This window comes from Manis pentadactyla, chromosome 4 (genome assembly GCF_030020395.1).
Source record: "Manis pentadactyla isolate mManPen7 chromosome 4, mManPen7.hap1, whole genome shotgun sequence".
In the NCBI taxonomy this organism is placed as follows: Eukaryota; Metazoa; Chordata; class Mammalia; order Pholidota; family Manidae; genus Manis; species Manis pentadactyla.
Window position 1 is genome coordinate 173,231,880 of NC_080022.1, and position 19,337 is coordinate 173,251,216.

Sequence of the window (19,337 nt, forward strand, 5' to 3'; positions counted from 1 at the left end):
GGACAGCCAGCCCCTGGACCTGAAACAAAGACTCAGGTTTTCTTAGGCAAAATTACCAAGGTGTTTTTACATAAGTTTCAAAATGTCCCTTTCTCCCTTTATTGGAGGTAGGGGGAGAGGACATTAGCTTCAGACTTTTAGTGATCTTCCTACCTCATTCTCCATCAAATACTTACTTGTGAACAGGAATCTGGGGTCTCAGCCAAGTCATCTGTTTATCTAATTTTCCTTATTGTAGGATCACAGCGTGTCAACAGCCAACAACGGTGGAGATAAAGGACTGATCAAACCCAGTGTGTTTCAGAACCTGAAAACACAGGTTTTGAGATGACACAATGAAATTACAATCATAGTAAAAAATCTTTAAAAACTATCAAATTGACAAATATTAAAAGGAATTTTAATACCCAGTGTTGGCAAAGATGCAAAGAAATGGGCAGTCCTCTCTTCTATGGTAATTCCTTGGAGGGCAACTGGTAAGTTTGTTGTACAAGCCCTAAAAAGTAGGCAAATCCCGTGCCACCAGCAATCACACTTTCAGGAATTTATCCCAAGGAAAAAAAAATCAAAGGTGCACAGGTATTATTTGCAGTGATATTGGTAATATTAAAAAATGTAAATGACAATGTGCAAGGCTAAGAGAATAAAAATTGCAGAGTGAGCATATAATGGGATCCTAATAAGCACTCACAAAATAATGCTATAGAACAGGAGTTGGCAAACCACACCCACGGGCCAAATGGACCTGCCTCCTGCTTTTGTTAATGGAGTGTTATTGGAACACAACCATGTTCCTTTGTTTATATGTCATGTGTGACTGCTTTCATGCTACAATGCCTGAAAGTAGCAGTTGCAACAGACCTTATGTCCTGCAAAGCCTGAAATATTTACTGTCTGGACCTTAATAGAAAAAGTTAGCTAACCTCTGCTCTACGAGACTGTTCGCTGACAAAAATGTTTATATCGCTAGGTGAAAATAAAAGATTGGGGCACTGCATAACACCATTTTTCTGACACAGAGAAATAGGACTGAAAGATATTCAAATAACAATAGTTCTCTCTGGGTGGTGGAATTATGTCTGTATGTTTTTCATGTTGTCCACATTGAACATACATTTTTCAGTAACCAGCAAGAGAGAAGAGGGAAGCGAGAGCAACTGGGGATTGCATCGTCCATGGGTCCGAATGCGTTGCTGTTTCCAGTCTCCCCTCCTGAGCTCCATCCCAACCCCAACCCCACCCCGATCTTCGTCCAGAGTACCACCTTGCCGCCACCCACCCCAATGTTGCTTTGCAAAATCCCTGCTCAGAAGGAAAAGGCAGGATCCCTTTTATTCCAGGCAGGGGCCACATCAGCATCCGCACCTGCAGATGGGGCTGAGGGAGTGGGCAGTGGGCCTGGGAATCATGTTGTGTTTTGTTTTGTTTTATTCGCTTTGCCTTTGAACTGAAAAGACAAACCGTAATAACACGGGTATTGAAGGTCCCTACCCCGTTCCCCAGCCCAAGACTTCCTCAGTGTTCCCACAGTTCAGGACACAGGTAAGCCCCTGGGCCAAGGCTGAAAACCTGAGCACTGCGCAGCATTGCAGTGCTGCAATTGGACCTCCTTCATGTACACACTCAACGATCTGTTCCCAACACTCACTGGTCCCGGACAGAGCCCTACCTCAAAAACTATGAAGACAAGCTTGGAACTTTAAAATAGTAAAAACAACCTCTTAACAGTAAACTCTAATACTTGCACAGCACATTACAATCATCAATCTCACACACTTATGTCATTCTATTTCTCCTTAGTGAATGTATCCACAATTAAACATTATTAAACACCTCCTCTGAACATGCCCCATGGGAAGTGTAAAGAAGGTAAGCATAGCACAGTGGCCCTCAAGCCGACTGTCCATCAGAATCACCTGGGAGCTTTAAAATATATACAGAGGTCAGAACCTCTGGGATGCAGCATGGGAATCTGATTTTTAAAACTTCCCCAGCGAGCTCTCCTATGTGCTAGGCAGTAAGTCCAAATGGTGTCAGCAGGGGGTTCTGGAACCTGGCTGCACATTAGAATCACCTGGAGAGTCTAATGATCTCAGTGCCCAGTCTAGCATCCCCAACAATGATTAAATCAGAACATCTGTGGGTGGATCCAGGCATTGGTATTTTCTAAAACTCCTTGGGTAACCCCAACATGCAGCCAAGGTTGAAAACCACTGAACTGAAGGAATTCAGAGATGATAAGAGGGTTGGCTAGAGTGGCCAAGGAATGTTTCTGCAGAGATGGGATCTCAGCCATGGTTCCAAGAATAAGCAGAAACGAAGAAAGGAATTTAAGGGTGGAGAATAGCTAAAGCAAACATTTGGCTTAGGCAGAAGATTCATAATGAGAAATAAAGCCAGGAGCATAGGGTGGGGCCAGATCTCAAGGGGCCCAGAATGCCACGTAAGGGGTTTAACTTAAACCTGAGAGAGAGTCACAGAAGACCTTGAGCAAGGAAGTGAGTTATTTAAGATCTTGGGGAAGATAAATCTGGGAGTAGACAGCAAGTGCACAGAGAAAGGTTGGAGTTTGGGGTTGGTCTAAGCCATTCCTAGTGATTGCTATTTCCTTTGATGGTCCAGGGGAACATATAACAATTCTAGCTACCAATTAGAAGAAGATATGCCTCCCTGAAAAGAGAGAATTATGTGAAGTGGAAGCCCTTTTGCTCCCACCAAGACCACCCATCCTTGTTTCCTGTTTGTAAGGCTGTCAAGTGATGATGTGATGTTGGAGCTGTGGCAGCTACTTTGTAACTATGAAGAATCTCAGAGATTCTCAGAGATCCTGAGCCAAGGGAATCTTAGAGACTCTGACTCAGTGATCTCACTGAGTGCTTAATTAATCCTGGAACCACTTACCTCCAGAATTCATGTTTTGTGAGATAATAAAACTCCTTTACAATTTAAGTTACTATTCTTTAGGTATTATATTACTTGCACATCAGAACATTCAAGAAGAACCTATTAAGCTCCTACTTAATACTAGGGATTTAAAGATGGATAAGTTTCCAGGCCTTTGGGAGTTTAAATTCTAGAAGGGAAGACCAACAGTTAAAACAAACCCAGGGGACAAGTGCTCTAGCAGAGGTATGAATTAAGTACTGCAAGATACAGAAGGCCTGTTGACTTGGTCTGAGAAAAAGAGGATATATAGATGGAGTTTTGTTTTAGACCTTAGGCTTGAGGGATATCCAGGAGAAAATGTCTGTGGGCAAGAAGTCCAAATTAAACATATAAACTTGAGAGACATCAGCAGAGAGCTGGTAGTCAAAGTCATAGGAGATGTTAGTATTTCCCAGTATATTGGTCAGGGATGCTTCCAGAAGCTTTAAAATGGGAATAGCAGGGCCAGTTGAGGACTGATGCATTCATTAGCCTAACAACATCAAAGCTCCAGGGCAGCATTGCTATGATTGATCCTGATCTTTTCCCCAGGCTCACAAGATGAATACTGAGCTTCATGCACTCTATCCTCACATCTTATTTAAAGACACAAAGAGCTGATTCTCCGCACACATCTACCCCCTAAAATCCCTCCCACACAACTTCTACTTGTGCCCCATTGGCGAGGGCTATGTCACATGTCCATCCTTAAACAAATCACAGGCAAAGATAAATTATTTACTGTGATTTCTTGAACCAATCATGATTCATCCCCTGGCACAAAGAAGAGGTTGAACAAGAATAAAAAGGGAATGATTGTTGAAGGGGCGACCAATAGCATCTGCCACTTCCTAAAGGAGCCAAGAGAGCATATAAAATCCTAAGACAGAGAACTGGGAACATGTCAACATTGTCAGGAATGGGGAGAAATGTAGAGATGGAGAAGAAAAGATCAGAGAAGCAGGAGAAGGGAGTTCCAGAAGTCAAGAAAACACAGTTTCCAGCAGGAAGAAGTGGCTGACAGCTTCAAACAGTATAGGGACGTCAAACAGATGAGGACAGTCCTGGAGGCCATCAGCCTTTGTGAGTAAGGTCACTCTTGACCTTGGTAAGAGTATTGCCAAGAACAAAAAACATATTGAAAGGGGTGAGGGGGAGGTGAGGAAGTGAAGTGTGCAGGCAAAGGGAGGAAACAAAACGCGCAGCCAAAGGGCAAAGACTTGGAGAGAAAAGCTATGTTTGCGCACAGAGTCAGACAGAATCCTAAGCTATTGCTAGTCCTGATTGAAGCTGAGCGGAGAGACTGACAAGATTCCTCTACTGCATATTCATCAGAGACCTTCTTGCCAGCTTGAGAGAAAGCTAGGAGGAGACAGAATAGCCCCTCCCACCCTGGCTCCATGATTAATTCTCTTTCTCACAGGACCTGGATAAAAGAAGGACTAATCATGCTCTCCTGCCATCTGGGCAATTATGGTCCCCCATCAGCTGGTACAAAATGAGGGGTTTCTGACACTTAGTGGCAACCCTGCCCCCATCACATCTGGGCTTTAATCTCTTGAATTACCCAAATCAAGGGAAATTTGGAGATGTATTATGATTCAAGTGACAGAATAAATAACCCCTTGGCCAGGCTGCACTCTAAGTCTCCCCGCCTCCGCGAGGCTGCATTGGAGAAGGCTAAAATGGCATGGCTGGCTCTGCAGGTGTCTCACAGGGAGACACAAGGGTCTGGTTGTGTAGGGTTACAGCAGGAATATGCCAGGCCTGGGCTCCTCCTGTGGGGCCTTCCTAGAGCTTCCCTATCTGTTGTCCACTCTGGACCCATGAGTTAGAGCAAAGGGATATCTCAGGTTGGGCTGGGGAGTCCATGCTGGGCAGACACCCCTCTCCCCCATAATTTGGGAAGGACTGAAATGAGGATTCTGTGATCTTAGAGCTCCCATGGGTCCCTCTATCCCGGCACTAATCCCACAGCACTGGAATCCTCCAGGACTCTCTCTGTCCCATGGACTGGCTGCTGCTTGAGGGCAAGGACCAGATGTGCCTTGTTCATACCACCCCAGACCAGGGATGGGCATAGAGCAGGGCTCAAGCAGTGTTGGTCATGGAAACTAACAAATGAATGAAAGAATGAGGGGATACAGAGAATATATTCTGACCAGAAAACACTCCTCATTCAATGGCAATACTTGTCTTTAGCCCCAGCCAGATAGTGACTTGACATTTGTCCAAAATGTCCATTCGGTGTGCCTCCAATCTACCAACCATTGAGCACAAGTTGCATGCCAGCCCCTGTGCTGGGTGTAAACTCAGTTAATCCTCACAAGTCTGTGAGGTAAGCACTCTCATCTCTGATTTATCAATGAGGAAACTACAGCTCCCAGTGATTAGTCCAAGTTCCCCAGCAAAGGTAAGCGGTGGAGTCAGAATTCAAGCCCAGATCCTGCTGGTACCTTCATCTACATTCTTAGCCTTAGGCAGCACCCCTGTCATGCTTTCTCCAAGGAGTCTGCTTTCAGCTGCCCCCAGATCCACCATGGTTGCGACCAAGGCTGTGGCAGCAATGAGCAGAGCCTGTCTAGGACCAGCAGTGGCTTCCTGTCACCTGAAGGGAAATGAAAAGAAATGTGCTCAGTAGCCCCGAAAAGATCATGAAGATGATGATGAATAGTTTGCATGTATGAGCTATTACTGTGTGTCTATCACTTTCTGTGCATTATCTTTCATTTAATCATCAAAAAAGTTGAACCTATGAAGTAGGTTGTATTAAGATGTCCATTTCAGAGAGGAAGAAACTTTGCACAGAAGTGACACTTGTTAAAGTCCTACTGCTCTCTATGCTGCAGAAAAGGAAGTGGATTAATGCAACCAAACCAACTGTAATGAGTGTTCACCTGGAGAGGGTGGGGGGAGACATTAAAGAGAGGAAACAGGAAGAGGAATCGGGGTAGTCATGGTGTAGGAGAAAGGGTCCTTGATTTACAGTAAGAGCCGCATTTTAAGCTCCACCTTTGTCTTGGCTTTGTGACTTCAACCAATTCACTAAAATGCTCAAAACTTCAGTTTCTGCAGCCCCCAAATAGGAAAAATGCTGTAATAATAGCTGCTATGGACTGAATATTTGTGTCCCCCCCCAAAATTCACATGCTGAAACCCTAGCCCCCCCATGGGATGGTATTTAGAAGCGGAGTCTTTAGAAGGTAATTAGATTTGGTCAGGAGGGTGGAGCCCCCATGGTTGGATTAATGTCCTCATAAAAAGGAAGACACACAGTTTCTCTGATTGCCAAGTAAGGATACAGCAAGAAGGCCTCCTTCTGCAAACCAGGATGAGGGATCTCAAGGCATCAAATCATCGGGCACCTTTGATCTTGGACTTGTCAGCCTTCAGAACTGTGAAGAATAAATTTCTGTTTAAGTCACCCAGTCTGTGGTATTTTTTGTTACAGCACCCTGAACTGACTACAGAAATAGCTGACACATATAGTACATGCTATGTGCTTGTAACATTGTGCTTCTTCGTTCATTATAAATAGTTTTTGCAAACTTCTCTGTGTCAGGCACTGTTCAAAACACTCCGAAAACTCGGCAAACCAAAGATCCCTTGACAGATAGTAACTGCACTTACTGGGGTAAGCATTTACTAATGTAGATAGTCATTGAATCACTACGTTGTACACCTGAAAGCAATATAATATTGTAAACCAACTATACTTCGATAAAGATTAATTAATTAATTTTTAAAAAACAAAGATCCCTCCTCCTTCCTATAGTTTACAGTCTCATTTGGAGAGACAGACAATAAACAAGCAAACTCTCAGTCCTTACAAAAACTGTACAGAGCAGGCACTATTTTTTTTTTCTTTTTGAATCTGAGAACTTGCTTTTTCTTTTTATTAAGGTATGATTGATACACACTCTTATGAAGGTTTCACATGAAAAAACAATGTGGTTACTACATTTACCCATATTATCAAGTCCCCCCCATACCCCAATGCAGTCACCATCCATCAGTGTAGTAAGATGCCACAGAGTCACTACTTGTCTTCTCTGTGCTACACTGTTCTCCCCGTGATCCCCCACACCATGTGTACTAATCATAATACCCCTCAACCCCCTTCTCCCTCCCTCCCCACCCGCCCTCCCACACCCCTCCCTTTGGTAACCACTAGTTCATTCTTGGAGTCTCTGAATCTGCTGCCATTATGTTCCTTTAGTTTTGCTTCATTGTTATACTCCACAAATGAGGGAAATCATTTGGCATTTGTCTTTCTCCACCTGGCTTATTTCACTGCACATAATGTCCTCCAGCTCCACCCATGTTGTTGCAAATGGTAGGATTTGTTTCTTTCTTGTGGCCGAATAGTATTCCATTGTATATATGTACCACATCTTCTTTATCCATTCATCCACTGATGGACACTTAGGTTGCTTCCATATCTTGGCTATTGTAAAAAGTACTGTGATAAACATAGGGGTGTATATGTCTTTTTGAATCTGAGAAGTTGTATTCTTTGGGTAAATTCCAAGGAGTGGGATTCCTGGGTCAAATGGTATTTCTATTTGTAGTTTTTTGAGGAACCTCCATATTGCTTTCCACAATGGTTGAACTAGCTTACATTCCCACCAGCAGTGTAGGAGGGTTCCCCTTTCTCTGCATCCTCGCCAGCATTTGTTGTTCTTAGTTTTTTCGATGCTGGAGTAGGCACCATTATTATCTCCATTTTTTAAATGAGGAAACTGAGGCATCAAGAGGTTAAGGATTTGCTCAGTTCCACAGCTGGTAAGCAACATAAACAGATTAAAATGCAAGGTGTTCAGCTCCAGAGACCACACACTCCACCACTATGCTATTCTGCCTCTCCAGGACTGACCTCACAAGGGTCTTGTGAGAATCAAATGAGAGAAAGTGTATGAAGGCACTTTACAAACTATAAAGCATTGTGTACACATTGGAGCTGATGATATGGCCAGTCAGGATCTGCTGAGATAACGATGGTGGTGGGAAAGTGACTACTAGACTCCAGTTCACCCCTGCTGAGCCAGGTCCTCTTTCTCTGCCACCTTTCAGCTCTGTGGTTCTCCAGTACACTTCTGATGTGCGTGGCATGAGGCCGGGGGACATGAAAAATAATGAATTTGGCTCCCTTCCTGGTGGCTCAGATGCCCTGCAGAGACACATCCTGGAACACCACCTTGCTCTTCAGCCATGTTTTTATATGGGTCCATCATCCTGTAGGAAGAGAACTCCCGCAAGCAGGGTGACTAAGGCTGGTGAGTCACACACCCTGCCAGCCTCCTCCACGCACCAGCATCCACCAGCCCAAGGGAGAAAGGAAGACTGTGTCCCTGCTTGCCTGCACCCGGGGAGGGGAAGGCAGGGGGCTGGGGAAGGCACGCTACAGTCACTCCCAGACCCTCACATGCACACACACACAGCCATCGGCATGAAACAGGCTCTTGCCTCGAAGAAGGGCTTGTCAGACCTTGGAAGAAGGCACTCAATAGTTACTGGCTGGCAGAATGAGTACATATATGGAAGGATAAATAAAAGATCACATTTGCAAAGCACTTTACAGCTTACAAAGTGTTGTCACGAACATAAACTCATGTAATCCTCCTGAAAGAATAATGAGGTGGGTGTCACTAGTATTGCAATTATACAAATGAGGAATCTGCAGATCAGAGAATTAATGTCAATTTTTGAAGTTCTCACAGCTGAATCAAGGGCATCTATGGGATGAATGAATGAATGAGTTGGTGAGCCAAGATCCGCAACCATGCTGTCTTCTCCGAATTCAGTCCTCTTTCTACCACAAATGATACTAGTCTCCTCAGGAGGAGTTAAACAAAATCCCCTCTGAGGAACTGAAGTTGGAAGCAGTTGTGAGAACAAGACTGTGCAGAAAAGTCCCCTTGGAGGACCAATGTCACTTTCTTAGCTGATTCCTTTTCATGCCCAGAGTGATCTGCCTCCCAAACCCACCAAGCCTTGCCCTCAAAGCCATCGCAGACCCCGCTGGGCTGCTGTGTTGTAACACACCTGCTTATTACAGGACTTGTCTCCCCTTGGACTGTGAGCTCCAGGAGCACTGAGCCTTATTCATCTCTGTGCCCCCAGCATCTGGCATCACCCAGGGAATGAGTGAGTGAGTGAGTGAGTGAGTGAATGAGTGAATGCGTGAGGTATGTGGCAGATTCTCTTTTCCTTTGTTCTCCAAAATAAGGAAACACCACATTCTTGGCCCCCAAGATTCTGGCCAGTGGTTTGGCAGCAAGGGAATGTATAGGACCTGTTCTGAAAATCCATAATCTCTCTCTCTCTTTCCCTCTCCCTCCCTTAGAAAGCCCAGCAATATTTAGGAGGCTGAATGTCACAGGGCAATCTCAGGTCCCAGAGAGCAGAAGAGGACAGGCACATCCCAGCAGCTCCACCTCACGCAGCCCCAAAAAGCTAAAATTTCTTCCTCCTTCAAAAGGGCCCACGTAGCAATGCTCCCACCCACATCTTGGCCCCCCCACCCGACCCTTCTCCACCTCCGTGCAGACAGCCCAATGCTGCCACCCTCCCACCCGGCCCTCTGCTAGCAGAGCTCTGAACACCCAAAAAGGAAAAACGATTGTGCTGAGCAAAGACAGAGCTGGGGAGGGAGGGAAAGGCTGTTCGCTGCCAGCTGACGTTCTGCAGACCAAGCTGCCTGTGTCTGTGCCAAGGGCGTGGCCACAGGCAAAATCTGAGAGAAACAGGGGAGGGGGAGGAAGGAAAATGTACTGATTTCTAGAGCACATCCTGAGTCCTATCTTAAACTGTGCGGAATTGGCCTCCCCACGAGGAAGGAGGAGGTCAAAAGCCCATAGTGATAGAGAACTACAGAAGGTGATATATTAATTCAACAAACATTTACTGGGCACATGACCACATGCCACGCAACACACTCAGCACAAGGAATGCAGACGTGAAGGCCAGCATACCTGTCCTGGGAAATCTCACACTGGAGTGGGAGAGACAGACAAGTAAACAGGCAAATGTACTGCAATGCAGTCAGAGTTAAGGGAGAGACAAGAGGTCAGCAGAGAGGCACATCACCCAGACTCAAGAGCAAAGGGGAAATCAGAGACTGCCTGGAGAAGGTGACAGGCAACACAGAGTCATGAAGAATGGGGAGGAATTAAATAGGTGAAAATGGAAGGAGAGGCTCTCTGAGGCAGCATGAATAGCTGGTGCAAAGTATGCAGCTGACACACACAGAACATTAGGCATGGACCGCGGTTTAGTGCAGCCAAGTGAGGGAGAAAGCAGGAGTGATCAGAGTACGAAGCCTTTGTCACACATGCTAAGGAGCTTGGATCTTACTTTAAAGACAGTTGGCCTTTCATCAAAAGGCTTTAAAAGGAGGTGACTGCTTAGATTTGCGTTTTGGAAAACCAAGTGGAGAATGGATTCCCAGGGCCCCAAGATGAGAGAGCAGGAGAGCACGAAAGAAGCGAGGGCAGTAATCCAGTGACAAATGGTGAGGACCTCACCTTAGGGCCATTCCCGTGGGGAGGAAGAGCTAGTCACAGATCTGTGAGATGATTAAGAAGTAGAATCACTGGACATGGTGACCAGGCTGGGGACAGGCAGGGAGAAGAGGGATGTGCCCAGGGCCTGACTTAGGGGTTGAGTGGGTCAGATGAGGGTGCCATGAACAGAGATGGGGAATCTGGGCAGAGAAACAAGTTTAGACAGGAAACAGATGAGTTCAGTGTAGGATGTCTTGATTTTAAGGCACCTGCAGACAACAGGGAGAGATACTCCTCAGTGAGGCGGAGGTAAGGTGTGGGACTTGGACCAGAAATGAGTGAACGCTTGGGAATCAGCATAGCTGCTGTAGTTCAAACCATGGGCGTGGATGTGATCACCCAAGAAGGATGTGTACATCTGAGAGTGTGTAGACTTCGTCTTCCTGCTCCCAGGCATGATGGGCTGAGATAATATAAGCGAAAGTGCTTAGCCTGACTGTGGGTCAGAACGGATGCTCAATGAACTGCAACTGAATGAACAGTAGGTCAAGAAAGAATCACAATTAATCATTTAGTCTAATGTTTTGTTTCCAAACACAATCAACATCATTCCCCTCTTTCTTTCAGAACTTCCTATCCTCTTACTTCTTGATCCTGATAATTGGAACCTTCTAACGTGTACCTCCAATTCCTCCTATCAGGAGTCCAGCCTTTCCAGTCCCTGAGACCTGATCATCCTGCTCACTTATATTCATCAACTGCTCACCCTCTATCCCTGCCTCCTACACTCTCCCTTGTCTGATATTTTTAAACTGCTTTATTTTCAGATAGTATTCGTCACTGCCATCAGCTGCCTATTTGAGATATTGTCATCAAATATTGTGTTTGTGTAGTTAAACCATAACTTTCTGTAGAGGAAAGCAATGGCACAAATAATTCTGAAATGGCCAGTTTAAATGACTTCTAATTTATTTGGGAAGCTGTTTTGGTCCTTGCATCTGAATATAGGTATGTTAGATATTCCAAAAATCAAATCCAAGAAAAATGGTCATTTTGGGGGAATGGAAGGCAGAGGAAATTGCCTAGAAATTGCCCAGTTGTTCTATCCCAAGGCCTTCAGCACAGCACCTAACCTTCTATCCATCCATTTTTCTATCCACCCATCTATTCCATTTGTCTGTCTTCCAATTTATCCATTCATCCAGGCATCCATCCATCCATCCACCCATCTACCCGTCCATCCGTCTATCTAAAAGCATCTCTTGAATGTCTGCTCTATTCCAGACACTGCACTAGGTGTTGAGGATATGCAAATAAATGAGACAGGGAATGAAGAATCTTCCAGTGCAAGTGGGAGAAAGACCCAAGATAAAAACTGACTCTTTTTAAGTACTGTAAAAGAATTAGAAGATAGGACATAACTCTTTCTAGAGGAATCCAGGAAGGCTTCTAAGAAAGGATCTTAAAGGAGGAAAGAGATTTGGAGGTGGACAATCTTACCTGTCACAGGAATAAAGGACAAAGACGTAGAATTTACCTTCCCCACACCCCCAGTATAGAGGCCATTCCTGGGCATGGAGAATCATCTACGAGACTTCAAACCACATCACCTCTCTTGGCCTCAGTCTCTTCAATAGATCAAAGGGATTGTATCAGTGTCTTTCTAACTCTGCTCCTTTGAATGTAGGGTAACCAATTGTCCTTTTGTCCAGGTTTGAGGAACTTGGGATTCAAGATTTTGCGGCTAAAACAGTGCAAACCGGGATGAGTTGGTCACCCTGACGGAGCCTTGCAGATGCCATAGGGAGGCCATGGAGGTGGAAGGTAGGGAGGCCGGACCCAGGGAGGAGGAGCGCCCAGGGGGCCCAGAGCCCCCACTTCCACTTGGACTGGATCGGCCATGACTTGTTTTACACACTGAGCTTCTACGTTAGATTTCATTTGAAGAAACATTCTCATTCCTTTTTAAAAAAGAGTTTGAAATCCACTGGACTAAATGCTTTCTAGTGTCCCTGTGGTCTTTTGAAATTAAAATGACATATTAGGTGAGCCACTTTTCTCTCCCCTCTTCATCATTCTGACTCCTGTTTTGTCTTTTGTCCTATGTAAGATGGAGTGGGGACTGTAAGATAGAAATAAGCATTTTAGCTCAAAAGACTTCCTTCTCACGCGATTTTTAGAAGCTCTAGAATAAATGAGAAAGTACTAAACTAAATTAAACCTGGCTGAGTTGTAAAACCCGTAACAACACAGATCAACCCGCAGGAAGGCCTCCTTCATTTTGTACCTGTCTCCCTCTCTACTCCAGTACCGTTTGTTCTGAAACTATATTGCTGGGGGTAAGTTTGGACCTGGGGATACTTTATTGGCCTAAAGAGCCCCTCTTGTTTCGGGGGCTAATAAGGGGCCTGGAGAAGCAGCTGGAAACAACGTCCAACTCCCCCTCCCACACAGATCCCTCTGGCAGCTGTAATTGAGGCCTGTCACGGGGAGAGAAGCCAGCTGGAAACTGCATTCATCAACAAATTTCAGCAATTACAGCCCCAGCCCCAGCCTAATGGGGTGACACGTCCAGTCAGGCAGTCCCTTCCCCTGATTAGAGATGCTAAATGCTCTGGGCTGCCAGGGGAGCTTTTCCCAGTTTAAACCCCAAACTTTATCCTAGCCCCACACCTGCCTTCAGAGGAGGATGGGTGTAGTTGTGTAGGTAAACCATAACTTCCTATAGAGAAAAGCATTGCACAGATAATCCAAAAATGCTCCGTTTAAATGATTTCTAATTGGTTTTGGAAGCTGTTTGGTCCTTGCGTCTGCATTGGCCCACACATCAGGGAGGATCGGTTCTCCTCTAAACATCTCTAGGGCTTCTCTCCACTATCACGGACCAGCATCCAACCATAGTGGCTCAATTCCTACCACTGTACTTTAAGCTGAATTTCCTCTAGATTTGGTTCTTGGGAGGATTGATTTGCTGACAGTTCAAGGGGCTGTTACAAATGCTTTCCTTGTTGGCGTCGGGCCAGCTCAGCTCAGCTCCTCCCTGCCTCCTGCCCACCTTGAAAACAGAGGGCCAAGGCTAGGGTGAGGTTCAGATGAAACCTGTGGAGGTGTAGTGGAAGTGCCGCCTCCCAGAAGGAGAGGCGTGTGGCCACCCACACCTGTCCACAGCTCTTCCTCACTCCCCTCCCTGGAGCCAGCACCTCTGGTTTCAACAATGTAAAGGGGTGTGTGTGTGAGAGAGACATACCACCAGAAATCCACATGCTAGGGACAGGGAGATGTGGAGGACATGACAACACTGGACCCTCTCCGTGTGATTTGGGGTCTAAAAGACCAGCCAAATGCCCTCAGAGATGCTCTTTTTCTCTCTTGCTTTTGCCTCAGAATTCTGGCACCTCTACAAACAGCGTTGTGCCAGGAAGTTTCAGAGGTCAGTCCATCTATCCCCTGGCCTTTGGGCAGAAACAATCATCTCTTCCTCTCTCCCAGTCCCTGTTTGAATTTGGGAGTGTGCAGGGAAAGGAGGCGTCCTTTCTGTTCTGATATTTCTCAGGAAACCAGCCCAGATCCCACCCTTCCCCTCCAGGGAACATATCCTGTGATGTTTAAGTAGGAGTCAAGCCTTGAGAATAAATTTCTCCTGAACTGTCCTTTCTCCACGAGAAGAGGAAGTGAGAATGAATACACCCAGTAAAGGGAGCGCCCAAGAGCTGGGGTTTGGTTCAGATGTCCCCTGGAACACCAATGCTTCCTGTTAAGGGGAGCAGTGGGGCTCAGCTGACCTGTTGGCAGGGAAGAGGTCAACAGGGGAAACGCAGTAGCCCCAGCTTCCGGGAGGCTCTTGAAGAAATTTACCATTTCATCCTGAGTTTCAGATAAACCTCCAGAAAAGAGAGGGCAAGATCAGAGGCAGAATCCAAGGACAGAGTCAGGAGAGAAGGGACAAAGAAACAGATGGAGAGAGAGACAAGGCCGGACTGGGACAGATAAGGGCTGAGGCTGAAGCCGAGAGTGAGAGTAGAAAGAGGACTGGGTTGCCAAACAAGGGAAGCAATCAGCACTTAGGGCTTGCCTGGGTCGCTTGCTCTTATCTTCTGGCGCTAAACCCTGCATGGTGCCCCTTGATGGCCCACCCAGATCCCCTCTACGGGCTGTGAGTGTCAGCCCCAGTGGCTCCTGGCTGCCTCTTTGCTGGAGACTTGAGCTACCTACCAGCAGTCAATCAGCTGACTGCAGAGGGTATAAAAGACCAGCTGCCCTACGTCAGGGGGAATCCTTTCTGTGGTGCAGTCCTCCACCAGGAGCTTCCCCACAGGATCGAGCCCAAACCAGAATCCAGCTGTGAGAGCTCATCCTTCCTTTGCCCCTCCCCTGCTCCATCCCGCTCCCCTCACTTCCCTTCCATGGAAAGTTTGCCCTCAATAAACCGTGCGCCCCCTGAATCTACGCCTGTCTCAGGCTCTGCATGGAGGAAGCTGGATCCAGGACACCTTCTTTGTGTACAGATTGCCCCTTAACTCCAGTGCCTAGGCTTGTGTGTCAGTGCACAATAATGCTAAATATGGTAATATGTGGTTGATTGAAAGAATGAGTGATTGAATGAATGAATGTTCAGGATGGAACATAGTAAGCAAGTAGGGAGTTTATTATAGGACTGTCCTTCCCCACTTACACACACACACACGCACACACACACACACACACACACACACACACACACACACAGTGTTAACCTGATCCCCTTGGCTCATCCTAGTACATCCTGTCTGCATATAAGCCACTTACTTCTATATGTACAAACTCAAGGGCAGATAATCCAGTTTGTGGATTATCCAGACCCCAGCTGGCATCTTCCCGCTCAGTACAACCTGCCTGGGTCCTCTCTCTGCTCCAGCATGTCGGGTGGTAGGGGAGGGTTAGACAGATGATGACAGCAGAAGAGGCCAGGAGGATGAAAGCCCAGTCCACTGACGCTGCAGCTGCCAGCACAGCAGACTGACGGGAGATCAGAAACTATTGAGTAAAATCACGTTAGCAATTTTTGATGGATTCCAGGTATCTGAGGTGAACCTCAAATAGACATTTGAGGAACTGTTTATAGAGTGAAAGTACCCTGAATGAAGCTAGGGGAAATTGCCTGCTAAGTAATCCGGTTGGATCATGGAGAATGATAGTTTGATATAATGTTTTAAGATAATTCAAGATGTGCAAAGTCTTCACAAAACTTCCAGGAAAGAGAGTGTGTTCATCGTTCAGGTTTCTCAGCTGTCCCTGTCAAGAAGGCATTATTGCAATCTACCCTCTTTCCAGACTGCTGCAGTTTTGTCTGTCTCACTTCCAATTTCAGAAGAAAGGAAGAACAATGAGTCTCCTATTCTTTTACCTATCATGGTCCTTCCCACAAATACTTGGACCTGCATTGTCAATAGAAATAGAATGCAGAGCATGTATGTAATTTTAGAATTTCTGATAGCCACTTTTTTTATAGGCGAAAAGAAGCGGGTGAAACTAATTTTGATGATGTATTTTACTTAACACAATATATCCAAAAAATTATCATTTCACCATATACCCTATATAAAAAAGTATTAATGAGATAATTTACATTCTTTTTTCATACGCTATCTTTGAAATCTGTTATGTTTTCACACTTGCAGCCTACCTCAGTTCAGTTCAGCTATTTTTCCCATGCTCAGTCATCACGTGTGGCTGGTGGCTGTCCTATCGGACAGCACAGGTCTAGAGTCCCTTGGGGGTCCCTTCCCTGACACCTGCCCACACTCAGCTCCTCTGAAATAGGAGAGTGGGAATCTAGCTTGATTCTCCTGGGGTGACCTTGGGAGGAGCTGGGTTAGGGGAGTGGTGAACAGACTTTAGGGAGCGTCCGAAGCAGGTCATTAATTACCGGGAAGGGAGGAACGAAACTGGGTCTATTAAACCTCAGACTCAGGTCTTTCTTCCTGAGCAGGAGGTAGGGCCAAAAAAGTGCTCCCAAGCCCAAGGTCCTGCAAGTCCATCGTTAATCAGAACACTCAATATGTGTTCCAAATCTGCTTCTTTTCTTCACCTCCTCCAGGAAGGCTTCCCAGATAAACTCTCCAACCTTGCTTTATCGGCCACTTTCTGAGGTGCTGCCTGGTCAGGCTGATGGCTCTATTCCTTCCCAGTCAGACTGGAGAGTTTCAGAGAACAAGTAAGCAGTTCTGCCTTCTCTCTTCCTAAGCATAAGTCAGCATCTGGAATGGAAAGCAATGGATAATCTTGTGAAAACAAACACAATCCAAAGCACAAAACCTCACTTTCAGCAATCTTTAAAACCCAGCTGTCATACCTGCCGTCCTGCACCAAACTTTTTACCAGATTGAATAGGAAGGGGTGAGAAATGCTAAAAAGATTAAGTCCTCCTGCCTTCCTCCTCCCCACTACCACACTCCATGTAGGAGGTGCATAGATCCAGGGCCAGAAATGAGCTAAACACAGCAATGGTGCCCTGGACAGCCCAGAGTGGCCAAGGTATGAGATACTTCAGGCTTATGCTTCCTGTTCCAGGAGCCCATGAGCTATAGCAGCTGGTGGAGGCTCCCCACTTGAGGAGTTGGGGTTCACCCTGGGGGAGGTCCAGGGCCTTGGCTGCCCTCCTTTGGGCTGAGCTCTCTTCTCCATGTTCCCTTCAGAGCATGCACATCTTGTCTCAGCCTCACTCACTCCCTGAGCCAAGTCTTGGGGATTTATTTCGGGAGCTGTTTCGCCCACTCCGCCTGACGTCTGTGAGAAGCTCACGCTTAGGGAGTCCTCACCATCTGCCCACCTCCGCCATCAGCCAGGCAGAACCCGGCAGGGCCCGAGCCCCAGGCCCAGAAAGTGAACCACAGCCCATTCCCCATGCCTGCAAACCCCCTGCCAAGTTGCTGGCAATTTTGTTACCTCCCAAAAAGCAAGGGCACTACAGTGTCTGTCCACATACACACCACCCCCCTCAGCTTGGAGAGGCCTTGGAAACAGGATGGAGGGTGAGGAGGCTGAACTAAGTTTCCTTCCCACCAAACCCTCTCTATACAAATATACATTTTGGCAATGTCTCTGAAAACTTGCAGTACATACACCCTTTGACACACAATTACACTTCTAGGAATTTATTTTAGAGGAAATCTCTCCCCAGTGTGCCAAGAGGTATGTCCAAGGAGGTTCATTGCTGTGGACACACTGTGGATTTAATAGAGGATTTAATTAATAAATGATGGCACATTCGTACAATGGAATCTCATGTAGCCATCAAAAAGAATGAGAAAAATCTCTATGTCTTTCCTGATACTGGATAATGCCCAAGATATAAATGAGAAAAGCAAAACTGGACAACAATTGTATAATCTCCATGACTGTTATATATACATACCTTTTTAGTATATGCAGAGAAAAAATATCTGGAAGATTACATATAAAAACCTGTTCACAGTGCTTAGCTAGTTCTCAAGATTAGATTATGGGGCTGTCCATTTTCAAAGTTTCTAAGTTTCTTTCATCACAAAGATCTGTTACTTTTGTAATAAGGCAGGGGAGTGGGGGAAGAGTAAAAAAAACCTAAAGGAAAGAAGAACAAATACCCTCCTCTGGACTAGCCAGAAGAGGAGGTCCCATGACATCCACCCACGAACTCCCCACCATGGTCCTGCAGACGGCCTTGGAAATGACATGTGGCTACAGACTGCCCACCCCATACAGCCCAGCACTGGCCTGGGCCTCCCCTACTGTCTTCACTCCCTCCGTTTCCACTGGTCTCCATTCAAAAATGTCTGTGTGGGAGACCAGGCTGTCCTGTACCCTCCAAGAGCTTCAGTGGAATTCAGTGCTTCCCATGTCCTGGTGGAAGTGTCCATCTCAAGAAAGACTTGGAATAACACATGATCAGCGTGAAAGGAAGGTGGGGACTTCTCACCAGATTTGCAGCCTGTTCTACAAATAAAGCTCCTACCCCTCAGGAAGGGGAGTGGGGGGATGGAGAGCAGAAAGCTGTTCTTAATCGAATCAGGGGGAGGCCAGAGCTCTGAGATGATGGACTTGGTGCCCAACTCCTGTCTCCTATTGCCTGGAAGTACAAAGATCCAGCCTGGGAGGAAGGATCTGGATGCACCACGAATAGCTGTCTGTCCTTGGGCAAGTGGCTGCCCACTCCAGGCCTGAGGACTTCTTTCCTTCCTGTTCTTTCTTTCCTTTGAGCACATGCAGCATAGGAGGACTGGAAGGGCATGGGAAGGTGAGGGTCCACTGCCATCTCTGCCCTCATGAGGAGGGGCTTGGGGGGAAGGGCAGAGCACCTGGGAAAGTGCCCTTCATCTGGATTTTACGATCTGAACTGTGCAAGGAGCAGAGGTGGTTTACAGGGGAAGGGCCTCTCAGAAAAAAGCCCCCACTCTGGGCCCACTGGTTTCCTTCAACTTCACCTCACAGGCAACCAGGCCCCAACCACCATTCCTGGCCCCCTGAGACCCTCTGCCCTCAGGCAGTGTCTCTGCTGTATCCATCTCAGGGCTTCAAAGAAATTCTACTAGGGACAAGGAAACTACAACTTATCCCCAACCCTGATCCCATCCCCATTCTAAGCCAGTGGCCCAGAGCTCAATCTGCAGAATCCCTGAGGCAGGACGCACCAAGGTGGGAGGATCATTCCAGGGCTCCGGACCCCAGCCCAGCCAGAACATAGCTTTCTACTCACAAGTTCCCTGTGTGCCCCTCTCCCCACAACCTCACCAAAGCAACTGCTTCTCCATCTAACTCTCACATGCCACCATCCCCCACTTCCTCCATCCCCACCATCTAGTCAGGCCAGAGGGATGAAGGAAGAGCTGGGACTTTTGCAAGTCCCCTGTGGACCATGGCTCCTGCTCAGGGCTGGAGCCTGGGAGAGCAGGG